Here is a 27,843-nt window from a genome sequence, read left to right on the forward strand (position 1 = left end):
ATTAGATGACGTACTAGGCTTGGAAATGGGGCCTATAGTAGCCCGTATTATGGAGTACGATTGACACCGCTGGAATCATACTACACCATATAAACATGGGGCTAGAGTTTCATTACCCATGCCATGAACCCTTGCCAACAGGGGTTAAGGTGTTGGATGCCTGGGGGCAATTATCATGGAGTGAAAAGAAAAAGAATAAAAGAACACCAGAAGGTGCATGAAAAAAAGACACCAGAATGGTGCATGAGGGAAGAAATAGTTTTCTCCCAGGATAATCACAGAGGGTTAGTCGGGCCGACCTTGGTGAACAAATGCGGGGGCAGACTAGTCCTCTCCGATAACTCAATGGGTGTATCACGGGAAGGGGTTAGAAGCCTGCACCAGGGATACATGTATTGGGGATTGTAGTGGCAAGACCAGACTTAGTTGTATTGCTAGGTGGATAATAAATCTAGACTTTCATATCATGTAGATCATGTGAACTGTGGATTGTGATTGCATATGCATGCATGATAGTTGTTATTTGCTCACGAGCTCGGTGGGGCTCACACTCTATTATATGTTGCTCTCTTCTTAGATGATCCTACAGGTGGATGCTGCAGTGGCATGGCAGGCCATTTCGAGGAGGAGAGTTTAGGTGTGTATGATGATGTTGGTAGGGACCCCGACGGAGGTCATACCGATTCTACGTACTTTCTCGGTGGTCGTGGATGAAGACCGTTGAGGAGTGCTTCTGATGTTTGGTGTTGGAAACTCCTTTTTGTTTTGTTAGGAGGTTTCCTGTTTTGACCGTGGACCGGTTGTAGTCGTTTTCCTTTATTTTCTTTCTTTCTTTTGGGGTTGGGTGCCCTAACCCTATATATATCATGTATGTAGTACTGTTCTTATCAGCTTATGTTTTCTTTCGTTGTGGGTTGTGTGTGTTGGGAAATGTAACAAACAAGTTTCTATATGTATATATTATCACCATTTCCCGTATCGCTATGCTTTTGTTTATTTTTGATAAATTGTAGATGTCCTGCATTACTCTGATCTTACTTGTGGTTCAGATGTGGATAATGGTTCATGAATGTAAGCACTGCTTCTAGATCCATGGGATTTGGTGGGTTGCGGTCGTGCAATTCAGGTCACCTACCCATTCCTCCTAGGGGGTGGTTTGGGGTGTGACAGAGCTTGGTATTAGAGCGTGAGGCTCTTCTTACATTCATGACGTGTAGACTAGGGTTAACAAGATGTAACTAATAAAACACGTAACAAGTAAAAGCTACAGGGGAGGTAGATGCAATTAAACAAAGATGTGAAATTTTCATTCATTTAACAAATATTTACATAAGTTTGATTGCATAAACTGCAATTCAACGGGTACATAAGCTGATAGAAATAAAAGAAAATAGGAGAAAAATCCTAGACTAAATACATCAGGTAAAGGACTAAAATTCATAAACTACTGTAAGGGAATAATCATGCCCATGTAAATAGGAGTGTCTGGATAGTGCGAAGAGCTACTCTGAAGGAGGCAGAGGCGGCTGTGAGTTAACTCAAAAGTAGTGATCCTAGAAGTCCAATCGCTGCTCAACTGCACCTACTCTGCCGCTTAAGGAAGTGAAACCCTGATCAACTCTGGATCCCAGGTCAGACATCTATGTGCCAAGGCTCTGAAGCTGTGTCATCACCTGGGTCCAATCTGGAGGCCCTAGAACCTATGAACTTGTAGCCCCGGTCGTCCCATAAGTTGGTAAGTCCGTAAATGGTGTGTCAACACCCTCGAGGTCATCTGGACCTAGTCCCTGCTCCTCTGTATATACGCCCTGAGTGCCAACCCCGATGTCACCATGCTCCTCACCAACCTGTCCCTCGACATGTGCACCACCACCCTGAGGCTCACCCCTTGGTACATGCATCAGCTCCTCACCCTCTATAGGATCCTCACCAAGCACCTTCATCTTCAAGATGGAAGTCTTGTCTATCGGCCTGGATTTGACCCTGTCAATGTACTCGCCCTCCAATGGAACTCCAAAATATCTAAAGACCAGTGTAAGGAACTTCCCATATGGAAAGTTCCCATCCGTTGGGTTTCGTGCATGGTAGAGCATGACCTGAAGCAATAAATACGGGAGATTGATGACTGGACCCCCCTGACCAGCACCTAGTAAGCAGTAGGTGATGTAGGCCCGCATCATAGATATACTACCCTTGTTTCCTCCTTTGGGGTAGATGTTGTAGGTCACACATCTACTAATCACCCTAGCACTGGGTTTGTAGGCAGTCTCAGACTTAGGGGTATTCCCTGAGCTGGTCAAAGCAGTGAAAACTGTCCTCCTAGTCTCGAGGGAGAACATGTCTGATATATCCATGCGGGGTTGGTAGTAAACCCTATCCCCAGTGTTAGGCAAACTCAGAATCTTAGCTAGAATGGAAGTGGACAGCCTAATATCCACTCCCTTTACCCGACTCAATAATGTGAAGTCCTGTGCCCCAGATGGCATCAGGTTACAATAGAAGTACCAAACCAAGTTGGGATAACATGGCTCGGTGGGGGACAACATCGATGCCCAACCTAGGGCATTAAACTTGGCAAACAACCCATACTGGTGGAAATCTTCCACTCGAACCACCCGGCCATTTACAATCTTGGCCGATGCAAAATGTCTCCATTCCTTGGCATGCTCATACCTAGAAAAGAGGTGACGATCAAAATCTGACCCCTCGGAGGTTGAATCATCATCAGGAGATGGTGTAGGAACTTCGGAATGATAGGAATCCTCACACTCAGCACGTAGCCTCTTCTGGGCTACTGATTTGTGTGTAGTATGCCTGCTAGTGGACATTCTCTACAAAAGAGAAAGAAACCCTATGATTAGGACTAGTAATTTGGTGAAAATCAAATCCAAAACAAGAGGGAAGTGAATAAAGACATATAGGAAACAAATGTGACCTAGAAATCTTACCAAAGCACGTGTGTAATCGTCAATAGCCCGAGGAATCGACGAGAAATAGTGTGGAAGTGGTCACCTTACCCTCTAAGAACTTTTCCCTAAGGTTTGGTAAAGCTTGGAATGAAATAGGGATCAAATGGGACCCTCTCAGACTTAAAACCCTGCTCCCCGATTCTCTGGGCGATGTGGCAACGCCTAGAGACATCGCCCAGTGATGGAATCTTGCTGGAATTTTAGAATTTACACATGGAAACCTCATTTTTGGGCAAAGTAACCTCATGGGACATAAAAGTAAGGATTTTTGCAAAATTTTATTGAACTAAATTATTTATTATTATTATTAAATAAAAAAAATATATTAAAACATATTACAACAATAAGGAAATTACAACTTGAGGACTTGGGCTCAAGAAGTAAACTTACACAAATAGGGGCTAAGAAAAAGGGACCTATATGACTAGGTTTTAAATAGATATGTGTCATATACTAATGTGTATAAAACTATATAATTTATATATAAATAGAGCATATGGTGTGTATTATAAGTATATAACATACTTGTCTGTTAAAATGTACGAACCCAAACTGTAATGTTGTGATGCAAACAGAACATAGCTACTTAGGTATGTTGTGATATGTGTGTGGTACGTGTGGGAAGAGTAGATCCTATCCAAACTCAGGTTAGAATACCCGAGAACATGACCTAATAGCACTCTAGTTTTTATCGAAACACTTAGACGTTAACGTACCTCGAGCCAACCCAAGAGTTTGTTTTACTGGTCCATAACTATTTAAATTTCCATAGTCATGTACTTAATTCTTTTAATTAAGTATGCCCTCATGCCTAGAACCATTTTGTATGACAGGACCTATTACCTTACCTGAGGCTGGAGACCCCAACGACATGAGACTTATTAGGCAGCTCAGGAGGAGACTGGTTAGGATACAAGATACCCGAGCCCGTGCCGAAAGTTTACTTACAGTATATTTAGCACTTGCAGACATCACGGAACAAGGAGAGTGGCAATTCTACTTAACTCTAGTTGAGGAGGTTACAGCCGACATAGGGTATTTACATGCTTTGGAGTACTGGGAAGAGGTTGGAGATGTTTTCCTGCTAGGTCAGGTAACTAATTAAAAGCTTTTTATTAAAAATCTGAAATTTTCCATTAGTGCCATGTATAGCATATTGACTCATAAAATGCATAAGACAGAGGAAACACAAAGCATTCAATGAAACACATCACTTAACAAACCAAGATAAAGGATCTAACAAATTCCACCTTACTGGTATGACTCATGCTACTCATTGGAACTGTGAATTGGATTTGAACCTGCTTAAGTTGGAAAACAATTTTTTACCCACATAGATGAAACTGGAGTAATGAACACGCTCCTCTTGCTAGAGAAGCAACAATGGTCAACACTAGAAGTTCTCGTGGAGGTCAGAAGGGTAAACAACCTAGAGTTGTACCAGAAGTGGAGCTGCCCAATGGGGCTGAGGCTCAAAATTCTGAGGCATCGGCTACTTCATTAGGAGCACCCGCGGCTACACAAGCTATTGCAGCAGTACCTCAGTCAAATGGGGCAACTGGTAACGTAACTGCGGTCACGACCACAATGATGCAAACTATGCAGCAACAACAAGTATTGCTTAGCCAAATGTCCGCACAGTTTGTAACCCTGATGCATGAATGCGCTGCACCACCACCACCACCCAATCGACCAGTGCTATTTCCACCACCAGTACCGCAACACTTAGCGGAGAATTCCACCACTAAGGTTATGGAGAGATTCAAGAAACTCCAACCGCTTGCATTTTCAAAAATAACCTCTGAAGCAATGTAGTCGGAACGGTGGATCAGTGCACTAGAAAAGGCATTCGAAGTACTTGAGTGCACGGATGTACAAAAGATTATTTGTGCGGGTTATCAGTTGCAAAATGAAGCTGAAGCTTGGTGGAAGGCCACTAGACCTAATTTGGAGGCTGCTCACTCGAATCCCACTTGGGAGCAATTTAAAGAGGATTTCTTCAAGAATTATTTTCCTAAAAGTTTCAAGGATAGAAAGGAAGTAGAATTTATCGCACTGGTGCAAGGGAACAAGTCAGTATTAGATTATCAACAGCATTTCGAAGATCTGTTCCATTTTGCTCCAGAGCACTTAAAAGGAGAAGTTAGTAAGGCCAAGAAATTTGAGAAGGGACTCAAGACCGAGATTGGGTCAGTTTTGCCAATAATGGATATCCGGGAGTATGCTCAGCTAGTTGATAAGGCAAAGACAATGGAGGATAGATTTAAAGAAAAGGAGAAAGAGAAGATCGTGACATCGTTCGGGCTAAACAAAAGGTCAAGCAATTTCCAAACCTACAGTTGGCCAAATAAGGTTTACCGAGGAACAAGCTTGAGCCCTACTTTGACTCTATATTGTAGGTCGATCGTGGGATAGAATCCATTCCGCTCCACATTTAGTCGACCTGCTTAACCTGCTACGAGTCAAGCGATGACAGCAGCTTCGCCAGCCCAACCAGTAGCAAGCAAAGCTGTAACACCTAGAGCTCCACCCTTTAAGTGCTACCTATGCAACAAGGAAGGGCATATGGCCAGAGACTATAAGACGCGTGGATATGGCAACACTTTGCCAAATCAATCCTACACCAGGCCATTTCAGCGAGACAATCGGATGCAAGGAAAGGTGTACGCTCTAACCAATGAAGAAGCTGAGGTAAACCCCAACATAATGACAGGTATGTTGCTGAATGATGCTTAACTAGGGAATAATTGGTTTATGTCATGTAACCTAAATTACCTACAAACCCTAGGTACCCTAAATGTCTCAACCACACCCGCGCGAGTATTATTTGACTCGGGCGCGACCCACTCTTTCGTCTCCTCAACCTTTGCAAGTAAGATGAAAGACCAACCAAGGGACATTGGGCATGAGTTAGTAGTCAGCACGCCAACAGGAAGCGTCGTAAGTTTGAAGGAGGTTTACAACCCCTGTCAAGTTAAAATTTGTGGGATGAAGTTAACCGCTTAGTTGATAAAAATGGAAATAAATGATTTTGACATGATACTAGGCATGGATTGGTTGTCTGCCTATGGTGCAAACATCTTATGTGCGGAGAAAAAGATAAGGTTTAAATTGGAAGATGGATCGAAGTTCACCTACCAAAATGAACCAAGGAGAAAATCTAGAAAGATAATGCTATCCGCACTCCAAGCACAGAAGCTACTAGAAGAAGGATGCTAAGGCTTCTTGGCTACTGTGATAGATACGGAGGCGAAGGTAAAACCCTTGGAAGAACTCCACGTCGTTAGAGACTTTCCTGATGTATTTCTAGAAGATCTGACTCAGTTGCCGCCGGACCGCGATATAGAGTTCGTGATCGATTTGATTCCTGGTGCAGCACCAGTATCTAAGGCACCGTATAGGACGGCGCCAGTCAAATTGAAAGAGTTGCAGATACAACTTCAAGACCTGCTAAAGAAAGGATTTATTCGACCCAGTGTATCACCCTGGGGAGCACCTGTGCTATTCATGAAGAAGAAAGATGGAAGTATGCAGTTATGTATCGACTATCGTGAATTGAATAAACTGACAATTAAGAATTGATATCTGTTGCCGCATATCGATGACCTTTTTGATCAGTTACAAGGAGTGAGAATTTTCTCCAAGATTGATCTTAGGTCAGGATACCATCAACTAAAGATCAAGAGTGGTGACATCCATAAAATGGCGTTCCGAACTCGATACGGACATTATGAATTTTTGGTATTATCGTTCGAACTAACTAACGCCTCAACGACATTCATGGATATGATGAATAGAGTGTTCCATGATGTGCTAGATAAGTTTGTCATAGTGTTCATTGACGACATCTTGGTATACTCCAAGAGTGAGGAGGAGCACGCGTAACATCTTACATTTGTGTTGCAGCGGCTGCGAGAACACCAGCTTTATGCCAAATTCAGTATGTGTGAGTTTTGGCTCAACCAAATTGGGTTCCTGGGACATATTGTCACCAAAGACGGCATTAAGGTAGACCCCGGCAAAGTGGAAGCAGCTCTCAAATGGGAAACTCCGAAGAATGCCACAGAGATCTGAAGTTTCTTGGGACTGGCTGGTTACTACAGTCGATTCGTTGAGAATTTCTCGCGTATTTCGGCGCCCATGACAAAACTCACCAAGAAGGGCACCAAGTTTGAATGGAATGAAGCATGCGAGAAAAGCTTTCAGGAATTGAAGCACAGCTTAGTGACAACTCCAATTTTGACCATTCCAGATGGAACCGGAGGAATGGTAGTGTATACAGATGCGTCTAGAACAGGCCTAGGGGGTGTCTTGATGCAGAAAGGAAAAGTGGTTGCATATGCCTCTAGATAATTAAAAGAGCATGAGAAGAACTACCCTCCACATGACTTAGAATTGGCGGCGGTAGTGTTCTCGTGAAAAATTTGGTGACACTATCTCTACGGTGAAAAGAGTGAAATCTTCAGCGATCACAAGAGCCTGAAGTATTTCTTCACCCAGAAGGAGCTTAACATGAGACAGAGGCGGTGGTTAGAACTGGTAAAAGATTATGACTGTGAAGTCCAGTACCACCCTGGCAAGGCCAACGTTGTGGCGAACGCATTAAGTAGAAAATCTCAGACTATGTCTCTTGCATCTTTGGTCATAAGTGAACAATTAATAGAGGAAGCTCGAAAGTTTGATTTGGAGCTTGTGATCGAAGAAGCGGCTATGCAACTAGTAGCATTGAACCTGCAGCCGTCGATACGAGAAGAAATAATTGTGAAATAACCATTGGATCCTGAGCTAGCCAAAATCATATTTGAAGTCCAACAAGGTGTCAACAAAGACCCGGATTTTACATTGGTCCAAGATGGAGCATTAAAGTTTTACGATAGATTGTGCGTGCCAGATGACTATGATGTCCAAGACCGAATTCTCAAAGAGGCGCACAGCTCACCCTATACTATCCACCTTGGAAGTACGAAGATGTACAAAGACTTGAAGAAATATTACTGGTGGATTGGAATGAAGCAGACCATAGCAATCTACGTGTCTAAGTACCTCACCTACCAACAAATAAAAGTGGAGAGACACCGACCGTATGGTTTATTGCAGTCACTCCCCATACCTGAGTGGACGTGGGAAAGAATCACTATGGATTTCGTGACAAGCTTGCCCAAAACTAAAAAGGGCATGAATGTAATTTGGGTGATCATAGACGAACTGACAAAGGCGGCTCACTTCATACTGATTAAGATAAGTTATTCGATGGAGAACCTTGCCTAGATCTACATTGACAACATAGTCTGATTACATGGCGTGCCTATCAGTATTGTGTCTGACAGAGATCCTCGTTTTACTTCAAGATTTTGGAGAAGTCTACAAAAGGCATTGGGATCTCAATTGAATCTCAGCACGGCTTTCCATCCGTAGAGAGACGAACAATCGAAAAGAACCATCCAGACTTTGGAGGGCATGCTCCGAACCTATGTTTTGGAAATGAATGATAGCTGGGATGCCCACATACCTTAGGTGGATTTTGCATACAATAACAGCTATCACTCCACCATTGGCATGGCACTGTTCGAAGCACTCTATGGCAGGAAGTGTCGAACCCCACTCTATTGGGATGAAGTTGGCGAGCGGAAGTACCTTGGACCCGAGATGATTCAAGCGACCTGCGACAAGGTGGATGCCATAAGAGAGAAGATCAAGGCAGCTCAGTCGAGACAAAAGAGTTATGCGGATAACCGGAGGGAGAATATTGAATTTGAGGTCGGAGAAAAAGTATTCCTTCATGTGTCTCCAACTAAAGGATTGCTATGTTTCAACAAGAAGGGCAAGTTGAGCCCAAGATTCATTGGTCCTTATGAGATACTTAACAGAGTAGGACCCGTAGCATATAGACTGGCGCTACCACCATCTTTATCGGGTGTCCACGATGTTTTTCAAGTGTCAATGCTAAGAAAATACATAAACAGTCCAACACATGTATTATCAACTAAACCTGAATAGTTGGACATGGATATGACTTATGAAGAACACCCCACAGAGATACTTGACAGAAAGGAACATAACCTCCGCCACCGCACCGTCGCATTCGTGAAGGTTCGATGGGGGAATAACCTAGTGGAAGAAGCTTCATGGGAATGTGAGGAGGAAATGAAAGAGAAATATCCTCAACTCCTTGGATTACTAGGTAAGCAAATTTTGAGGACAAAATTTTTGTAAGGTGGGGAGAAATGTCAAACCCTGCCCATTGACTGGCTGAAATCTGACTGAAGTGCAGGAAGCTCTGATCAGGCAATCAGATTCACTGTGGAGCATTGCTCCAGTGATATGGATCGATGAGGAAACCCAATGCATGTCCTCTCAAACACCTGTGAGAAGATGGACAGCAGACCCCTGCTCTTGTACAGCTCACAGCCTGATGTATGGCTAGAACCCCAGGTATTCTCTCTCCTCCCAATAATGGTGGGACCCACCTCTGAAAAATCATGAAACAACCTAAGGAGGGCATGTGGGGATAGTACCCTTACCTAGGGTCAAACCCTTGTGCATTTTCCCCTTGATTTCAGGCTGCTAGAAATCACTGGCACATGCACTGGGCGATGCAACAAAGCCCAGAGCAAGGCCCAGTGGCTATTTTTGGGTGTTTTTAAATTATTTAATTTATGGGGACCACCCAACTGGACCATGGACACTCTCCAGTGATAGAGGGAACTTTGAGGGACCACCTCCTACCCTTGGCTCAGTGTGGACCCCACCTGTGCACCTAGAACTGAGCAGAATCAGTTTAAAATGAATTTCTAAAAGGGGCCTAACAAAACAAACAGACTTCAGTGGGCCTTAAGTCTATAAATAGGAGGCCATTTGGTTCATTTAGAACCCTTGGCTGTACCTGAATCCGAAAGAGAGGGAAGAAGAGAGAGAAAGAAGAAGAAGGAGAAGAAGGAAGAAGGAAGGAAGAAGGGAGAGCTGCAGCAGCCCTACCTCTGGCTGATCCGAGCCTCTCCACTACTGTATTCAAGTATAAATTTTGGTATATACCTTCTGTATCCGTTCTCCTCTTTCATTCTCTGCATTTTCTCAACCCTGGGCAGCCCAAACAAGCTAGGGTTTGCCCAGACTTGGTCCAAATCAGCCATGCAGATCTTGTGCATGGTGGATCTGTGCATTTTATTGAAAATCAATATATAGTTTTGCTGTCCCCTTAGACGAAATATGTCCATGCATGCATGCACTACCCAGACCCCCTTCTGGCTGCTGGAATGAAGCCCAGACAGCAAGCCAGGGCTGTAGAGACCAAACCCTAGGTGGGAACAGCCCTGAAACCCTGTCTGGCATGCTGATCTAGCCTTGCATGTGGCTGAATTTGAGTTTTCAGGTTTGTCAAAACCCTGAATACTATTCATCAGGGTTATTTGAATAGCCACTGTCAGCCTGACTAGAACCCTGATGATGAAACCACTTGGGCCATGAGGTAGACCATCACAAGACCTACTGGACCCCCCAAACATGCAGAGGATCTAGTGTGGGCCCTACCCTGTAGATCCAACCTTGGGAACTCAGCCCAAGATCGATTCTGCAGGCACTAGGCGATGCAGCAAGGCCCAATGTAAGACCCAGTGATGGAATCTTTTCTGGAATGAAGGGGCAGATCTGTAATTTTTGCATGAAATGATTCCTGGACACCGTGGGATGTGGAAAATGATAGAAATGACCTTCCCCCACACCTGTCCATATGTGAAAAATAGTTGGAACCCTAGGTGGGCCCCGTAGGTGGCTGTGCACTGTTGTGTGAGATTTTGCTGCGCTGTCCTGAGTTGGACAGCAGTGTACCATGTTATAAACTATATTGGGACTATATCTGACCTAGTGGCAGGTCTGGCACTGAAAATGACCAAATTGCCCTTATTCCCTTGGCACTGGCCCATGCACCAGGACATGACCTAAGACCCTGTGCAAGGCCCGTTGTTTCCAACTGAGACCAACTAAACCCTGGGTCAACCCAGTAAGTTAGGGTAACCCTAGGACACCAGTGTAGGACCAATAACTGAATAAAACACTATTGATTTTGGTATCTAGGATTTGATTCCGTGCTCGAGGACAACAATCAGACAACAGTTGGAACTGAGTTCCTAGAGCCAAGTACTGGTGAGTGAATAATACTATCATATGTACAAATGTAATTATGATCTGATGCCAGCTATTAATAATTGAATCATGATTGTTATGTTATTTACTTATAATTCAAGTTACTCAAACCACTGCATAATGATTGGCTAATGATCAACACTGTGAATTTCATATGATGATTGTGATTGCTAGATTAGATGCCGTACTGGGCTTGGAAACGGGGCCTGTGGTAGCCCATATTATAGGGTACGATTGACACCGCTGGACTCATACTATGCCATATAGACATGGGGCTAGAGTCTCATTACCTGTGCCACGAACCCTTGCCAACAGGGGTTAAGGTGTTGGATGCCTTGGGGCAATTATCAGGGAGTGAAAAGAAAAAGAATAAAAGAACACCGGAAGGTGCATGAATAAAAGACACCAGAATGGTGCATGAGGGAAGAAACGGTTGTCTACTAGGATAATCACAGAGGGTTAGTTGGGCCGACCTTGGTGAATGAATGTGGGGGCCAACTAGTCCTCTCCGACAACTCAATTGGTGTATCACGGGAAGGGGTTAGAAGCCTGCACCAGGGATACATGTATTGAGGATTGTAGTGGCAAGACCAAACTTAGTTGTATTGCTAGGTGGTTAATAATAAAATTTGGACTTGCATATCATGTAGATCATGTGAACTGTGGATTGTGATTGCATATGCATGCATGATGGTTGTTATTTGCTCACAAGCTTAGTGGGGCTCACACTCTATTATATGTTGCTCTCTTCTTAGATGATCCTACAGGTGGATGCCGCTGTGGCATGGCGGGCCATTTCGAGGAGGAGAGTTTTGGTGTGTATGATGATGTTGGTATGGACCCCGACGGAGGTCATACCGATTCTGCGTACTTTCTCGGTGGTCGTGGATGAAGACCATTGAGGAGTGCTTCTGATGTTTGGTGTTGGAAACTCCTTTTTGTTTTGTTAGGAGGTTTCCTGTTTTGACCGTGGACCTTTTGTAGTCGTTTTCCTTTATTTTCTTTCTTTCTTTTGGGGTTGGGTGCCCTAACCCTGTATATATCATGTATATAGTACTGTTCTTATCAGCTTATGTTTTCTTTCGTTGTGGGTTGTGTGTGCTGGGAAATGTAACAAACAAGTTTCTATATGTATATATTATCACCATTTCCCGTATCGCTATGCTTCCGTTTATTTCGGATAAATTGTAGATGTCCTGCATTACTCTGATCTTACTTGTGGTTAAGATGTGGATAATGGTTCATGAATGTAAGCACTACTTCTAGATCCGTGGGATTTGGCGGGTTGCGATCGTGCAATTTGGGTCACCTACCCATTCCTCCTCGGGGTGGTTTGGGGTGTGACACGAATTCTATATCGCTGTCAAGCAGTAGCTGCGTCAGATCTTCTGAAAAGACATCAAGAAATTCTCTGACGACTTCCAGTTCCTCCAATGGTTTTATCTTTGCCTCCGTGTCTATTACCCTGGCCAAAAAGCCTTGGCATCCATCATCAAGCAACTTTCACGCCTGGAGGACTGACAAAGTTATTCTCCTAGATTTCTTCTTGGGTTCACTTTGATAGGTGAAAGTTGGCCCATCTTTCAAGTTGAACCTTATCTTCTTCTCCGCACACAATACGTTTGCACCATAGGCGGATAGCCAATCCATGCCTAGGATTACATCAAAATCATTTATATCCATCTTTATCAATCGTGTGGTTAAATTCTTCCCACAAATTTAAATCTGACAAAGGTCATAGACCTTCTTCAAGCTCACGATACTCCCTGTCGACGTGCTGACTACTAGCTCATGCCCAATGTCTCTTGGTTGATCCTTCATCTTACTACAAAGATCGAGGAGACGAAAGAGTGGGTCACGCCTGAGTTGAATAGTACTTGTGCGGGTATGGTCGAGACATTCAGGGTACCTAGGGTTTGTAGGTAATTTTAGGTTACATGTAGTAAGACAATTAGTCCCTATAAGTTAGTAGTGTTTAGCAACTTACCTGTCAATACATCGGGATTCGCCTCAGCTTCTTCATTCGTCACCGCAAACACCTTTCCTCGCGTTCGATTGTCCTATGGCTGGAAAGTCCTAGCGTAGGGCTGATTCTGCGAGTTATTGCTGTACCCACGTGTTTTATAATCTCTGACCATATGCCCTTCCTTATTGCACTAGTAACACTTAAAGGGTGGAGCAGCAGGTGTTGAGGCTTGGCTCACTTGACTTATTGTTGGTCGGGCTGGCGAAGCTGCTGTTGTCGCTTGACTCGTCGCAGGTTGAGCAGGTCGATTAAATGTGGGGCGGAAAGGGTTCTGACCCACGTTCGGCCTACGATACAGAGTCGAGATGGAGCCTGAATTGTTTCTGCGGTAAACTTTCTTTGGCCAGGCATAGGTTTGGAAATTATTTGACCTTTTACCCACAGGCAACGTCACAGCTTTCTCTTTCTCTTTCTCCTTAAATCTATCTTCCATGGTTTTCGCCTTGTCGACCATCTGAGCATAATCCCTAATGTCCATGATTGACAACACTGATCCAATCTCAGTCTTGAGTCCTTTCTCAAATTTCTTCGCCTTACTAACTTCTCCCTTCAGGTGCTCTGGAGAAAAATGGAACAAGTCCTCAAATCACTATTGATACTCTAGCACTGACTTGGTTCCTTGCACCAGTGCGATGAATTCTGCTTCTTTTCTATCCCTGAAACTCTTTGGAAAGTAGTTCTTGAAGAAAACTTCTTTAAACTGCTCCCACGTGGGATTTGGTTGAGTGGCTTCCAAATTAGGTTTAGTAGCTTTCCACCAGGCTTCAGCTTCATTCTGCAACTGATAACCCGCACATATCAACTTTTGTGCATCCGTGCACTCAAGTACTTCAAATGCATTCTCTAGGGCACTGATCCATCGTTCCGGCTGCATTGCTTCAGAAATTATTTTGGAAAATGCAGGTGGTTGAAGTTTCTTAAATCTTTCCATAACCTTGGTGGTAGAGTTCTCCGCTAAATGCTGAGGCACAAGTGGTGGAAATAGTACAGGTCGGTTGGGTGGTGGTGCAGCGCGTTCGTGCATCATGGTTGCAAACTGAGTTGACATTTGACCAAGCAATTCTTGTTGCTGTTGCATGGTCCGCATCATAGTGGTCATGAATGCAGTCACATCACCAACTGCCATATTTGGCTGAGGTGCAGCAGTAGTGGCTTGAGTAGCCGCTGGTGCCTCTGATGAAGCAGTCGATGCTTCAGAATTTTGAGCCTCAGTTCTGTTAGGCAGTTCAACCTCCGGTATAACTCGAGGTTGTTTTCCCTTACGACCACCACGAGAACCTCTTCTGGTGTTAACCATTATTGCTTCTCTGAAAAGAGGAGCACATTCAATATTCCAATATCATCCATATGGATCAACAATTATTTCCTAACTAGAGCAGGTACAAGTCTAGTCCACAGTTCCAATGAGTTTCATGAGTCGTACCAGTAAGGTGGATTGTTAGATACATTGTCTTGGTTCATTAGGTGATGTGTCTTATTAAATGCTTTATGTTTCACTGTCTTATGCATTTTATGTATCAATATGCTATGCATGGCACCATATGAAAGATTTCAAATTTTTAAATAAAGACTTTTATTTATTTACCTGATCTAATAGGCAAGCATCTCCAGCTTCTTCCAGGTCACAAACTCCATCACAAGCAGAAATTCTACGTCAGCTCTTACCTCTTCAGCTAAGGTCATAAAATACTCTCGCTCTTCTGGTCCACTAATGACAGCAATGGCTAAATAAAAATCTAATCGATTCTCGGCTTGGGGCAACACTAGTCGTATCCATCTCAGTCTCTCTCGTACATGTCTAATATAAATCATATTGCCGAGGTCTCCAGCCTTGGCTGAGGCAATAGGTCCTGTAATAAAGAATGGTTCTAAGCATCAGGCTATACTTACTTAAATGAATTAAGTGCATATCTATTGGAATTTAAATGAATGAGGACCGGTGAAACTAATTCTTGGGTTGGCTCGAGGTACCCTAACGTCTAGATGTTTCGATTGGCTAAATTTTCCCTTAGAATCCTATTCTCAACTAACTAAGTCCGTGATTTGGGTAAGATCAATGCTTCCCACACGTAATATATGTATTACAACATACCTATGTAACTATGTCTGGTTTACACAACAATACCCCAGTCAGTTTGTACATCACAATATTTGAGCATGTAATAATTAGGTAAAACACACCATATGTCATTATACACATATATTCAATACTTATTATAAATATATCAACAAATTTTCCCAAACCCACCCCTAAGTGCTTTATTCAACTCTCAAATAGAAATTTCACCCCTTTGGGTTTAAAAAGGTTATGTTTGTTTATAAAGTATTAGTTATTATTATTTTTATTATATTATTATTATTATTTTTAACTAATTAAGAAAATTCATATTTTATGTCCATTAGGGTTATTATGGTCAATTCTCAAGTCTTTGTAAGTAAATAGCCCAAAACAGTAAAATTACCTTCACTGGGCGATGTCTCTGGGCACTGCCACATCGCCTAGTGCCATTGCCCAGAGAATCGAAATGCAGGGTTTTAAATCCAAGAGGGCCCCATTTGACTTCTAACCTCTTCTAAACGTCTCTAAACACCTAGGAGAAGTCTTTGGAGGGTGAGGGGACCATCTCAACACCAATTCTTGAAATTTCCTCAAGTCATTCACGAACCTACACGTGCCTAGGTGAGTTTTCTTGGTTACTTTGTCTTTTCCTTGAAGTCTTTTTGTTCTCTCTTACTTAGATTAGGGTTTTGTCAAACTTTCTTGCCCTAACCATATTATTTTCTTCTCTTTTTGTAGAAAATGTCTACAAGTCACTGCACGGCTAGGAAATCGGTAGCCCAGAAGTGGCTACGGGTTGAGTCAAAGGATTCCTCGGCATCCTCAATACCTCCTTCATCTCCTAGTGATGATTCTTCTCCAGAGGAACCCAACTTCGATCATTTCCTCTTCTCGAGGTATGAACATGCTAAAGAGTGGAAGAATTTTGAATCTCTAAAGATTGTGAATGGTCAGGTAGTTCGGGTAGAGGACTTTCATCAATACAATCTCTATACTAGGTTCAACATTTTGGGTTGGACCCCCATGTTGGCACCCACCGAGCCATGCTATCCCTCCTTGGTTCGGTACTTTTACTGCAACCTAGTGCCTTCTAGTACCCAGGAATTCAGAGTGGAGAGTAGGGTGAAGGGAGTGGATATTAGGCTGACCACCACCCTATCGGCAGAGATTTTGGGTTTGCCTGACACAGGAGAGAGGGTTTACTATCAGCCTCGGATGGACATTTCAGAGATGTTCTCTTTGGAGACCAGGAGGATGGTCTTCAAAGCATTGACAGGGTCACAAAGCACACCTAGGTCTGAGAACTCTTACAAACCTAGTGATAGGGTGATCAGTAGGTGTGTAACCTACAACATTTATCCCAAGGGTGGGAACAGAGGCAGCATATCCATGTTGAGGGCATACATCACATACTGTCTCTTGGGAGATGGGAAGGGAGGTCCAGTAATAAACCTTTCGTATCTACTACTTTAGGTAATGCTTTACCATGCTAGGAACCCAGCTGATGGGAACCTTCCTTATGGGAAGTTCCTTACTTCAGTCTTCCAGTACTTTGGGGTTCCATTAGAGGGTGAGTACGCAAAGAAAGACCGATCCAGGCCCATTGACAAGACTTCGATTTTGAAGATGAAGGTGCCTGGAGAGAATCCACCAGAGGGTGAGGAGCATGGTGATGATGTGCACGATGAGGAGGTGCAGGGGATGGAGCAGGGAGACATTGAGGGAGGCACCCAGGGCATACAGGCAGAGGAGCAGGGCATAGGTCAAGGTAACTTCGGGGACTTTGGCACTCAGTTTACTGACTTACCTTCCTACGAGGCGACCGGTGCCACTAGTTCTCAGGTGCCAAGGCCTTCTCATTGGGCTTAGATGATGACACATTTTCAGAGTCTCGGCACCCAGCTGTCTGATATGGCGACCAAGATGGACCAAGGCTTCTCTTGGAGAGTAGAGTGGGTTCTGTGGAGCAACATCTGGACTTCTGGGAGAGGTTCTACAGGGTTGACTCTCGCTAGACACAGCCTTCTCCAGATGACTTACCTCCGATTGAGTAGTTCTTGATCAGCTCCTATCTGTCCATGCTACGTGATTCAGACTATTTTTCTTCTATTATGCTTATGTACTTTTCTTTCTTTGGGATGTACTTAATTTAGTGTTTCTTTTATCAGCTATGTAATTATAAATTTTCAGTTTACCAGTGAAACTTATGTAGTGGCTTGGCCACAATTATCTTTTATTTAATGGAATTTATGCATCTTTTATTTAATTGCAACTACCTCCCTTATAGCTTTTAATTATTACACATTTTATTATTTCAAGCTTAATAGTCCTAGTCTGTACTCCATGAATGTAAGAAGAGCCTCATGCTCTGATATCAAGCTCTATCACATCCCAAACCACCCCCTAGGAGGATTGGGTAGGTGACCCAAATTGCATAATGGCAATCCGCCAAATCCCACGGATCTAGAAGCAATGCTTACATTCACGGAACCATATTCATCTCGTTACCATAAGCAAGATCAGAGTGTTGTAGATAAACTACAATTTCAATAAATAAAGGAAGCATAGTGATACGAGGAAATGATGATAATATATACATAAAAAGGTTTGTACATCTCCCACCAACCCACAAAGATAAAGACAAAGCTGACAAGAATAGAACTACATACCTAAATACATACAGGGTGAGCACACTCAACCCCAAAAAGAAAAGGAAGTAAAAACTACAACCGATCCACAGTCAGAATAGGGATGAACTCCTAGCAAAAACAAAAAGGAGTCCCAAAAATAAAAAGCATCAGAAGCACTCCTCAACGGTCTTCATCAATGACCACCGAGAAAGTACGCAGGATCGGTATGACATCCGTCGGGGTCCACACCAACATCATCGTAACAACCAGGACTCTCCTCCTTGAGATAACCCTCCAGGCCACACTGGCATCTATCTGTAAAATCATCTAGAAAAAATAATGTAACAGAGTGTGAGCCCCACTGAGCTCGTGAGCAAATAACATCAATCATGCATGCATATGCAATCATAATTCATAGTTCATATGATCCTATATGATGTCCAAGTCTAGTTTATTATTAGCCACCTAACAATACAACTAAGTCAGGTTAGTGCTACTACAATCCCCAATACATGTATCCCTGGTGCGGGCTTCTAACCCCTTCCCGCGATACACCCATTGAGTTGTCGGAGAGGACCAGTCAGCTCCCGCATCAATCACCAAGGTCAGCCTAACCAGCCCTCTGTGATTAACCTGTAGGGCAATCCACTTTTTTCTCTTTTCTTTTCTTTGGCTTATAGCCCATATTCATCATTCCGGTGTTCTTTCATTTCTTTTCAATCACCATTCCGGTGTTCTTTCATTTCTTTTCTCATTCACATATGGTCACCCTCACAAGCATCCAACACCTAAACCCCTATTGGCAAGGGTGCGTAGCACGGGTGATGAAACTCTAGTCCCATGTCTATATGGCATCGTATGAGTCGGGTGGTGTCAACCGCATCCCATTCTACGGACTACCACAAGCCTCATTTCCAAGCCAACTACGGCATCTAGTCTAACAATCACAATCATCATATGATAATTCACAGTGTTAATCAATAGACAGTCATTATGCAGTGATTTGAGTAGTTTGAACAGAAATAAATAACACAACATATATGATTCAATTCTTATTAGCCGGCATAGTATCATAATTACACATGCACGTACGAAAGTATTATTCACTCACCTGAATTTGGTTCTAGATACTTGGTTGCAAACTCAGTTCCAACAGCAGTCTGGTTGTCGACCTCGAGCGCTGGATCAATTCCTAGATATAAATCAAAAGTTTTCATATTAAGTTTTTAGCCTATCACTGGTACTCCTAGGGTTAACCTAATCTTACTGGGTTGACCCAGTGCTTGATTGGTACTCATTTGGGATCACTGGTCTTAGGCTCATGTCTCGATACATTATCCAGTGTCAGTGGTATAAGGGTAATATGGTAATTTTTAATAGTTGTACCTGACCCTAGGTCAAATCAGGTCCACAGTACTGTCCACAACTTGCTTGTGCTATAGGACCAAGCATAGCAGGGTTTCCTTTATCTTCGGGGACCACTAAGGTTCCAAAATACTCCCCCACTAAGGACAGATATGGGAAAGGGCATTCAGGTCATTTTCCTTCCTCCCACAGTGCCACTTGGCCAATGGATGAGGCCCCCAAAGCCAGATCAGAAATTCTGCCCATTTTCCTTCATTGGGCGATGCAGACATCGCCCAGTGCATCGCCCAGAGCAGACATCACCCAGAGGCTGCAATCGACAAATGGGCTGAGATTTCAAGGTGGGGTTTCTTAGGCAGTGTGCTCAGCATCAACTCATGCATGTTAGGGTGTTGTGTAGCCCTTAGGGTGGCCTACCTATGGGTCCAAATGGATCATCCATCAAGTCCACCATCAGGCTACCAATGCCTGCCCAGACAACCCAGTGAATAGTATCATAGGGTTTTCTCTACATTTGGAATTCGATTCCAGCCACATGCAACGCTGGAAATGGATGTAAAACAGTGGTTCAAGGCTGCAACCACCTAGGGTTTGGTCTCTGCAACCATGGCTTGCATCCAGGGCTTCATCAGTCAGCCAGAAGTGAATCTGGGCAGTGCAGCTGTGTACAGCCAGAATCGGCTCACAAGAATAGCAAATCAGAATTATATTTTTGTTCAAAAATCACAGATCTTCCATGCTTAAGGCTTTCATGGCAGATCTGGAGCTGTTCCTAGCTTTCCCAGCTATTCTGGGCTGGCAGAGTGCAGTTATACAAGCAAAACACAAGAAGAGAAGGGGGCAGTAGGTGTAGGTATGCAGATATATACCTGAGCAGGGCTGAGAGGTCCGAGAAAACTCGATTCTAGGCCTGGTGCAAGTCTGCAGCAGCTTCCCTTCCTTCTTCCTTCTTCTTCCTTCTTTGTCCTTCCTCTTCTTTCTCTCCTTTCTCTCTCCTTTCTCTCCTCACGGTTCCAATAGAAATAAGAGCTCTAAATGAGCTCAAGACCTTTCTACTTATAGGCCCAGCCCATACTGAGGCTTGTTTGGCTGTGAAGGCCCCTTTTAAAAATCAGTTTTTAAACTGATTTTGACTGATTCTGGGCACACTGGTAGGGTCCATAGTGAACCAAGGGTATGAGGTGGTCCCTTAGACTTCCCTCTATCCATGGAGGGTGCCCATATTCATATTGGGTGGTCCCCATAATTAAAAATTATTAAAAATATACTATTTCACTCACTAGGTGATGTCACTGGGCCTTGCTGCATCGCCCAGTGCCATCGTCTAGAGAATTCCAGCAAGCTGAAATTCAATGGGCTTACACAGGGGTTTGACCCTTGGTCAGGGTATTATCCCCACATTCCCCATAGGAGATTGTACACACTTTTATAGAGGAGAGAGATTACCTGGGGTCCAGACCATAAATCAGGTTGTGAGCTACACAGTTGCAGGGTTCTGCTGTCCACCTACTGACAGGCATGTAGGATGACCCACACAGGGTTTCTTCATCAATCCAAGTCACTAGGGTGATGCTCCACAGTGATCCTGGTTTCCTGATCAGGGGTTCTTATCCTTCAATCAAAATTTCCAATCAGCCAAGGGCAGGGTTTGATAGTAAGTACCTGAAACAGGAAAGGCCGCACATTTGGTTGCCACATCAAATTTTATAGCCCCAAAGATTTGCTCATATGTTTTGACCTTATTTTGAAACAGCCTTCGATTTCGTTCCCACCAGATATGATGCACCATAGTACAAAAGGCTAGCTTGGGGATGATATCAAGGTTGTTGTTAGCATAAACAACATAGTTAAGCCATGATGTCACATCTTTGAGATTATTAGGTCCCCCACCACTTTGGGAACATAAGGATGTAACTTTCCCCCAAATGGTCTATAAGAAAGAGCATTCAAAAAAAGATGATCATGGCTTTCAATTCCTACCCAACAAAAGACACAATTCGGCCCAACTTGAATATTTCTTTTAATTAATTGATCTTTAGTAGGAAGAGCCCCCATAAAGCACCTCCAAGTAGTAAGAGGTTGCCTAGAAATATTCCAAGCAAACCAAATGAGCTTACTCCAATCCATCTTTCCAGAACTTTTTAAAGGAAAAATAAAAAATTAAGTGGCTTGATCTTGGTGATGGAAACAATAGCTTCTTCCACACGGCTATGAATTGCAAACATAATAGAAATTGCATCCTTAAGATAAGGCATCAAGATGACCAGATTGCAGATGACCCTAAAATCATTACGGAGCAGGCTGTTTCATTCTATAAGGATCTTTTTTGTTCGAACATTATGGACATTGGCACTTGTCCTACCAATATTCATTCCTTTTTAAAGTGTGCTTTCTGAGTGTCAATAAGAGGGGCTAGAGATGGAAGTGACCAGAGAAGAAATAAGGGAGGTGTCTTTGCTTTGAAGGACTCTAATGCTCCTGGACCGGATGGTTTTGGGGCTAAATTCTATAAATGGTCTTGGGAGACCATTGGGGAAGATTTGTCTAAGGCGGTGTTATGGTTTTTTGACAATTCTATTATGCCTTGCACTGTGAACTCTACCTTTATTAGTTTAATTCCAAAGAGTGGGGATGTTTCTTCTTTTGTTGGATATCGTCCAATTGCTCTTTGTAATTTGCTATACAAGATAATTACCAAGATCATTTCCAATAGGCTCCAACAGGTGATTGGTAGTGTGGGGAGTCAAAACTAGTCTACATTCATAGAGGATAGGTTTATTGTGGATAACATTCTGGTATGTCATGATATTTTCAGAGGAATGGACCAAAAAGCTGCTTCTCCTACAACCATTTTAAAAGTAAATCTGCATAAAGCCTATGATTCTCTGAGAAGGAATTTTCTCTTTGAAGTCATGCAAAGAATGGGCTTCCCTGAGAAGTTTGCTGGTTGGGTAAAAGCTTGTGTCAACTCTCCCATGTTCTCTATTCTAATAAATGGGAGTCCTGCTAGGTTCTTTGCTGGGGGTAGAGGCATTCGGCAAGGGGATCCTCTTTCCCCCTACTTATTTACTTTGGCTATGGAAGCTTCCTCTGGAATTATGAGGAGATTGGAGGTGGATGGTCAGATCAAGCTTCTCCCTTGGTGTAAATCATTTCACTTGTCCCATCTTATATTTGTGGATGACCTAATGATCTTTGTGAAGGCCATTCTTGAATCTATTTTAGCTAGTTTGGGGGGTCTGGAAGAGTTTGCAACTTTATCTGGGTTGCATCTCAATAGATCTAAGTCCTCTATTATTTTAGGGGGCCTAACTCTATCTAGTAGGTTGCAACTTTTGGAATTAACGGGTTTCACTGAAACTAAGCTGCCAATTAAGTACCTTGGTGTCCCCCTCATATCAGGAAGACTTTCTAGGTTAGAGTGCAGTCCTATTTTGGAGATGGTGAAGCAAAAACTTGAAAGCTAGAAGACGAGATTCCTTTCTTTTGCAGGAAGATTCCAACTCATTATGTTTGTGCTTCAAGGAAGTTATATCTACTGGGCTGGAATTTTTGGTCTTCCAGGCAATCTTGTCTCTAATTTGGAGTCTATCTTTTTAAATTTCTTATGGTCTGGCCCTTCTTTAGAAAGAAAAATGCATTTTATTTCTTGGGATGCATTATGTAAGCCCGAGAATGAAGGGGGCTTAGGTGTTAAACGCATCAAGGAGATGAATGTAGCGGGTATTATGAAGCAAATTTGGTGGACTATTTCAAAGAAACATAGACTTTGGGTGAACTGGATATATAATAGATATCTCAAAAAGGATTCTATTTGGACAGTAAAAATTAACCAGAACTGCTATTAGGTTTGGAGGAAAATTTTGAAATATAGAGATAAGGTTTTTCCCTATATTTGAACTTTCGTTGGAGATGGAGGATCAACAAAAATTATGGCTGGATAATTGGCACCCTCTTGGAGTTTAATTAAACAAGTTTGGAGATAGAATCTATTATAATGCAGGCTCCTATTCCATTGCTTCTCTTTGTGCACTGGTCAAGGATATAATAAGAGATGGGGATTGGTACTCAAGATCCTTAATTTCTTTTGATCTCATTGATATCTGGAGTGAGCTGTATAGGGTGGAGCGGCTTTATGACTCTAAGGATCTTGTGGTTTGGATTGGAAACTTAATGGGTTCACTACAAAATCTGCTTGGGAAATCACTAGGTCCAAGGCTGCAAAAATTGAATGGTGTGAGGCGGTCTGGTTTCAAGGTAACATTCCTAGATAATCTTTTACTTCTTTGAGATGTTTAGTAGATGCTTTACCTACTAGAGACATGCTTGGTATGCCAGTTCAACCAAATTTCATTTTTTGTTGGGTGGGGTTGGAAAGTCGGAATCATTTGTTTTTTGAATGCTCTTTTACCTCTGAAATTCTAAAAGTATTTACTCATTATGCTTGAATGATGGGAGACATCAAAGAAATGTAGTGGATGCAGCCATTTGGGTTCGTTATGCTTCAGGGTGTTATGGGAAGATGGGAGTTATTATTAAGCTTGCTTTTTGTGCAACCATCCAGCTGGTGTGGTCAGAAAGGAACTCCAGAATTTTTTGAAATCAAATAAGAACCAAAGACCAACTTCTAATTGCCATAAAGGGCGATGTTAAAGCAAGATGTTCTCTGATGGCTTTTACTAATGTTCAGAGTCCTAGTAATACTTTTACGGCTGAGAGTTGGAATTTTCAAGTTAATTGGATCTACCAAGTTCCAAAAACTTGCTCTTGGTTTCCTCCACCGTCTAACATGATTGCTCTTCACTGTGATGGATCCCTTTCTGGTAGTAGAGCTGCCCATGGAGGTTTACTCCGGGATTTCAAAGGTAATCCCATCATAGCCTATGCGGGGTTGGGAGAGGATTTATCAATTTTGGGTATGGAGCTGCTAGCTGTTTTCAGAGGTTTCTCTTTATGTATAGAGAAGGGCTACCTGGATGTTTCTATTAGATCATACTCTCTTTTGGCGATTGATATTCTAAATGGGAAGATTGGTGAGCCGTGGAACATGTAGATGATTAGAAGCAAAATTTTACACCTGTGCTTGTTGACTAGGGATAAGGAATTCATTCATGTTTGGAGGGAGCAAAACCAGCCAACTGACTTCATGACTGAAGTGGCAGATGATTCGGTGGAGGTTGTTTGGATGCCTAGAGATTTTCTGATGCAGGCCTGTTGAGAAAGGATTCCTTCCCCTCAACGGATTGCTACAAGAATCACTTTCCTATTTTTGAGGGACAGCTAGAGATTGTTAAAGAGATATATTTTCCTATTTTAGAGGAGATTGATCGATTGATAAAGGGATTATAGTTTCGTATTTTAGAGGAGATTGATTGATTGATAAAGTGATTATACTTTCCTATTTTAGAGGAGGAGGTTGCTATTATTTTGGAAATCTAATTCTAGAAAGAGGATAACCGTGGAGCAAGAAGTTGGATCTCCTTCTCCTATAATTTAGGAATAGAATTACACAAGGCCATGCTTGAATGAATTTCATAAGAAAACACAATTTAAACACAATTTAAATACTTATGCCACATGGACAGCCTTGGACGAATTTGAAGAAAGAAGAGAGAGAGAGGGTTTCTCAATTTAATTTTATTAATTTTAGAATTTTAGATTTCTAGCTTAGATTAGGATTTGCCTTGATATTTACTTTTCTTTTTATTTTATGATGTAATCGTAGCCGTAGGATAGATTGCAATTAAGGCTTGAGAATTAGAGTTTATTTTTCTCTTTAAATATGTAAGAGCTATGCTCATTCAATGGTGAAGAATGGATTAATGAAAATTTACTCTTGTTGAGTATTTTAGAACCTTGACGTGTTCTCCCCGTAACCCTGGAAAGTTACGTTGCATCCTTAAAGAGTTGCAATTTTCCCGTGTCCTTGAAGAGTCACGTTCCATTGAGTTCCTTTCTTCTTGTGTTCGTGTATTTGACTCTCCTGATCCATGTCTTCCAACCAGACTGCATTATTTGGTATCAGAGCTTTGGAGGAGAGCGAGAAGTTGTGATGGCGCCCAGGCATAGAGGTGATCGTACAATTCCTGTGGAGGACATCACCACAAGAGATGAACTTCCGACAACATCAAATGATGTTGCAGACGAGCGAATCTTTATTCAGGTTGATTTGACTAAACCTCCAATTTTCGACGAGTACCAAGATGAGTACAATGACGAATATGGTGGTTTCAAAAGTCTTGAATTAGATTATGTTTTGAATGCACGACAGGATTTCTACCCTCCCCACAACGAAGTCACAACCCATGATTTCCTCTCATTCCAATTGTTTGCCAGTACGTATGATGATCCATATTTGGACTTTATTGCTTTCACATCTCTACCTCAATTTCAAGGTATAAGCATCATTACCAAACCATATTTGAATGCGTCATCTATTCGAGTGTTGAACACATCAATTGCTATCAATTGAATTAGATTATGTTTTGAATGCACGACAGGATTTCTACCCTCCCCACAACGAGGTCACAACCCATGATTTCCTCTCATTCCAATTGTTTGCCAGTACGTATGATGATCCATATTTGGACTTTATTGCTTTCACATCTCTACCTCAGTTTCAAGGTATAAGCATCATTACCAAACCGTATTTGAATGCGTCATCTATTCGAGTGTTGATCACATCAATTGCTATCGTCATCGAATCTGAAGTTGTGTTGCAAATTCTGTTATATGTAATTGGAGATATCACCAATGAATTTTTTTGGTTTCAATTTGACCCGAGTGGATGACGAACATCATTGAGGGCACGAGTTCGAGGACGAACTCTTTTTCAACCTAGAGAGAATGATGCAGGCCTGTTGAGAAAGGATTCCTTCCCCTCAACGGATTGGTACAAGAATCACTTTCCTATTTTTAAGGGACAGCTAGAGATTGTTAAAGAGATATATTTTCCTATTTTAGAGGAGATTGATCGATTGATAAAGGGATTATAGTTTTGTATTTTAGAGGAGATTGATCGATTGATAAAGTGATTATACTTTCCTATTTTAGAGGAGGAGATTGCTATTATTTTTGAAATCTAATTCTAGAAAGAGGATAGCCGTGGAGCAAGAAGTTGGAACTCCTTCTCCTATAATTTAGGAATAGAATTACACAAGGCCATGCTTGAATGAATTTCATAAGAAAACACAATTTAAACACAATTTAAATACTTATGCCACATGGACAGCCTTGGACAAATTTGAAGAAAGAAGAGAGAGAGAGGGTTTCTCAATTTAATTTTATTAATATTAGAATTTTAGATTTCTAGCTTAGATTAGGATTTACCTTGATATTTACTTTTCTTTTTATTTTATGATGTAATCGTAGCCGTAGGATAGATTGCAATTAAGGCTTGAGAATTAGAGTTTATTTTTCTCTTTAAATATGTAAGAGTTATGCTCATTCAATGGTGAAGAATGGATTAATGAAAATTTACTCTTGTTGAGTATTTTAGAACCTTGACGTGTTCTCCCCGTAACCCTGGAAAGTTACGTTGCATCCTTGAAGAGTTGCAATTTTCCCGTGTCCTTGAAGAGTCACGTTAAATCCATTGAGTTCCTTTCTTTTTGTGTTCGTGTATTTGACTCTCCCGATCCGTGGCTTCCAACCAGACTGCATTATTTTCCCCCTGATATGGAAGTTCTATTAATGAGGGATGGTGATTTGTCTACCTTCTATCGTGGGTAGGAGTAGGGTTGTTTCCTTTCCCTTTTGTTTGTTGGGGTCTGTCCCATCTTGCTTTGGATCCTATTCCCTTTCTTAAAGGTTCTTACAGGATGCCTTTTTCTGTACATTATTTTTTCTTCGGTTAATATATCATCTTACCTATAAAAAAAACCTTTCTAGAACTCCTTCTAATAATTCCCCAAGCTGATTTAGTAGTGAATAGGCCACTTGGGGAATCTTTCCAAATAATAAGGTCAGCTCCCTCTTTCTGTAATAGGGGAATATTAGGGAGATCTCCCCAAGCACTAATCAAGTCAAAAGATCCAAATGTTCTAGAGTGCCAAGTACCTTCCCTGATAATGTCTGAGACCAAAGCAAGATGATTGGAGCCAGTGTCATAATGAATACGCTCTCCAAATCTCTTAACTAACAGTCCTTGAGGGTGCCATTTATCAAGCCATAAACTACTTAACCGGCCATTTTTAACAATATGATGGATGTATGGTTCTGCCAGGTTTCTATATTTCAGCATCTTTCGGTAAACCCAAGAGAAATTTTGAGGGGCTTTCACAATCCATATAGAGTCATTTTTTAAGTATCTAGCATTGACCCATCTTACCCATAAACTCTCTTTTTTTTTAAGCAATCCACTAAATTGTTTAAGACTACCTGCTAGATTCATGTCTGAGATTCTTCTGATTCCTAAGCCCCCTTCATCATTCGGTTTGCGTACTTTATCCCAAGAGATGTTATGTACCTTGCATTCCAAAGTTGGCTCAGTCCAAAGAGAATATGAAAAGTAGGACTCCAGCTTCTTTATGACACCTTTTGGAAGGGCAAAAATTCTAGACCAATATATGTAGCACCCTTGGAGGACTGATCTAAGTAGTTGCTGATGAGCACATTTATGTGTGAAATCTTAGGGCATAAAACATACATTTTACC

Source organism: Telopea speciosissima, chromosome 6 (assembly GCF_018873765.1).
Source record: "Telopea speciosissima isolate NSW1024214 ecotype Mountain lineage chromosome 6, Tspe_v1, whole genome shotgun sequence".
In the NCBI taxonomy this organism is placed as follows: domain Eukaryota; kingdom Viridiplantae; phylum Streptophyta; class Magnoliopsida; order Proteales; family Proteaceae; genus Telopea; species Telopea speciosissima.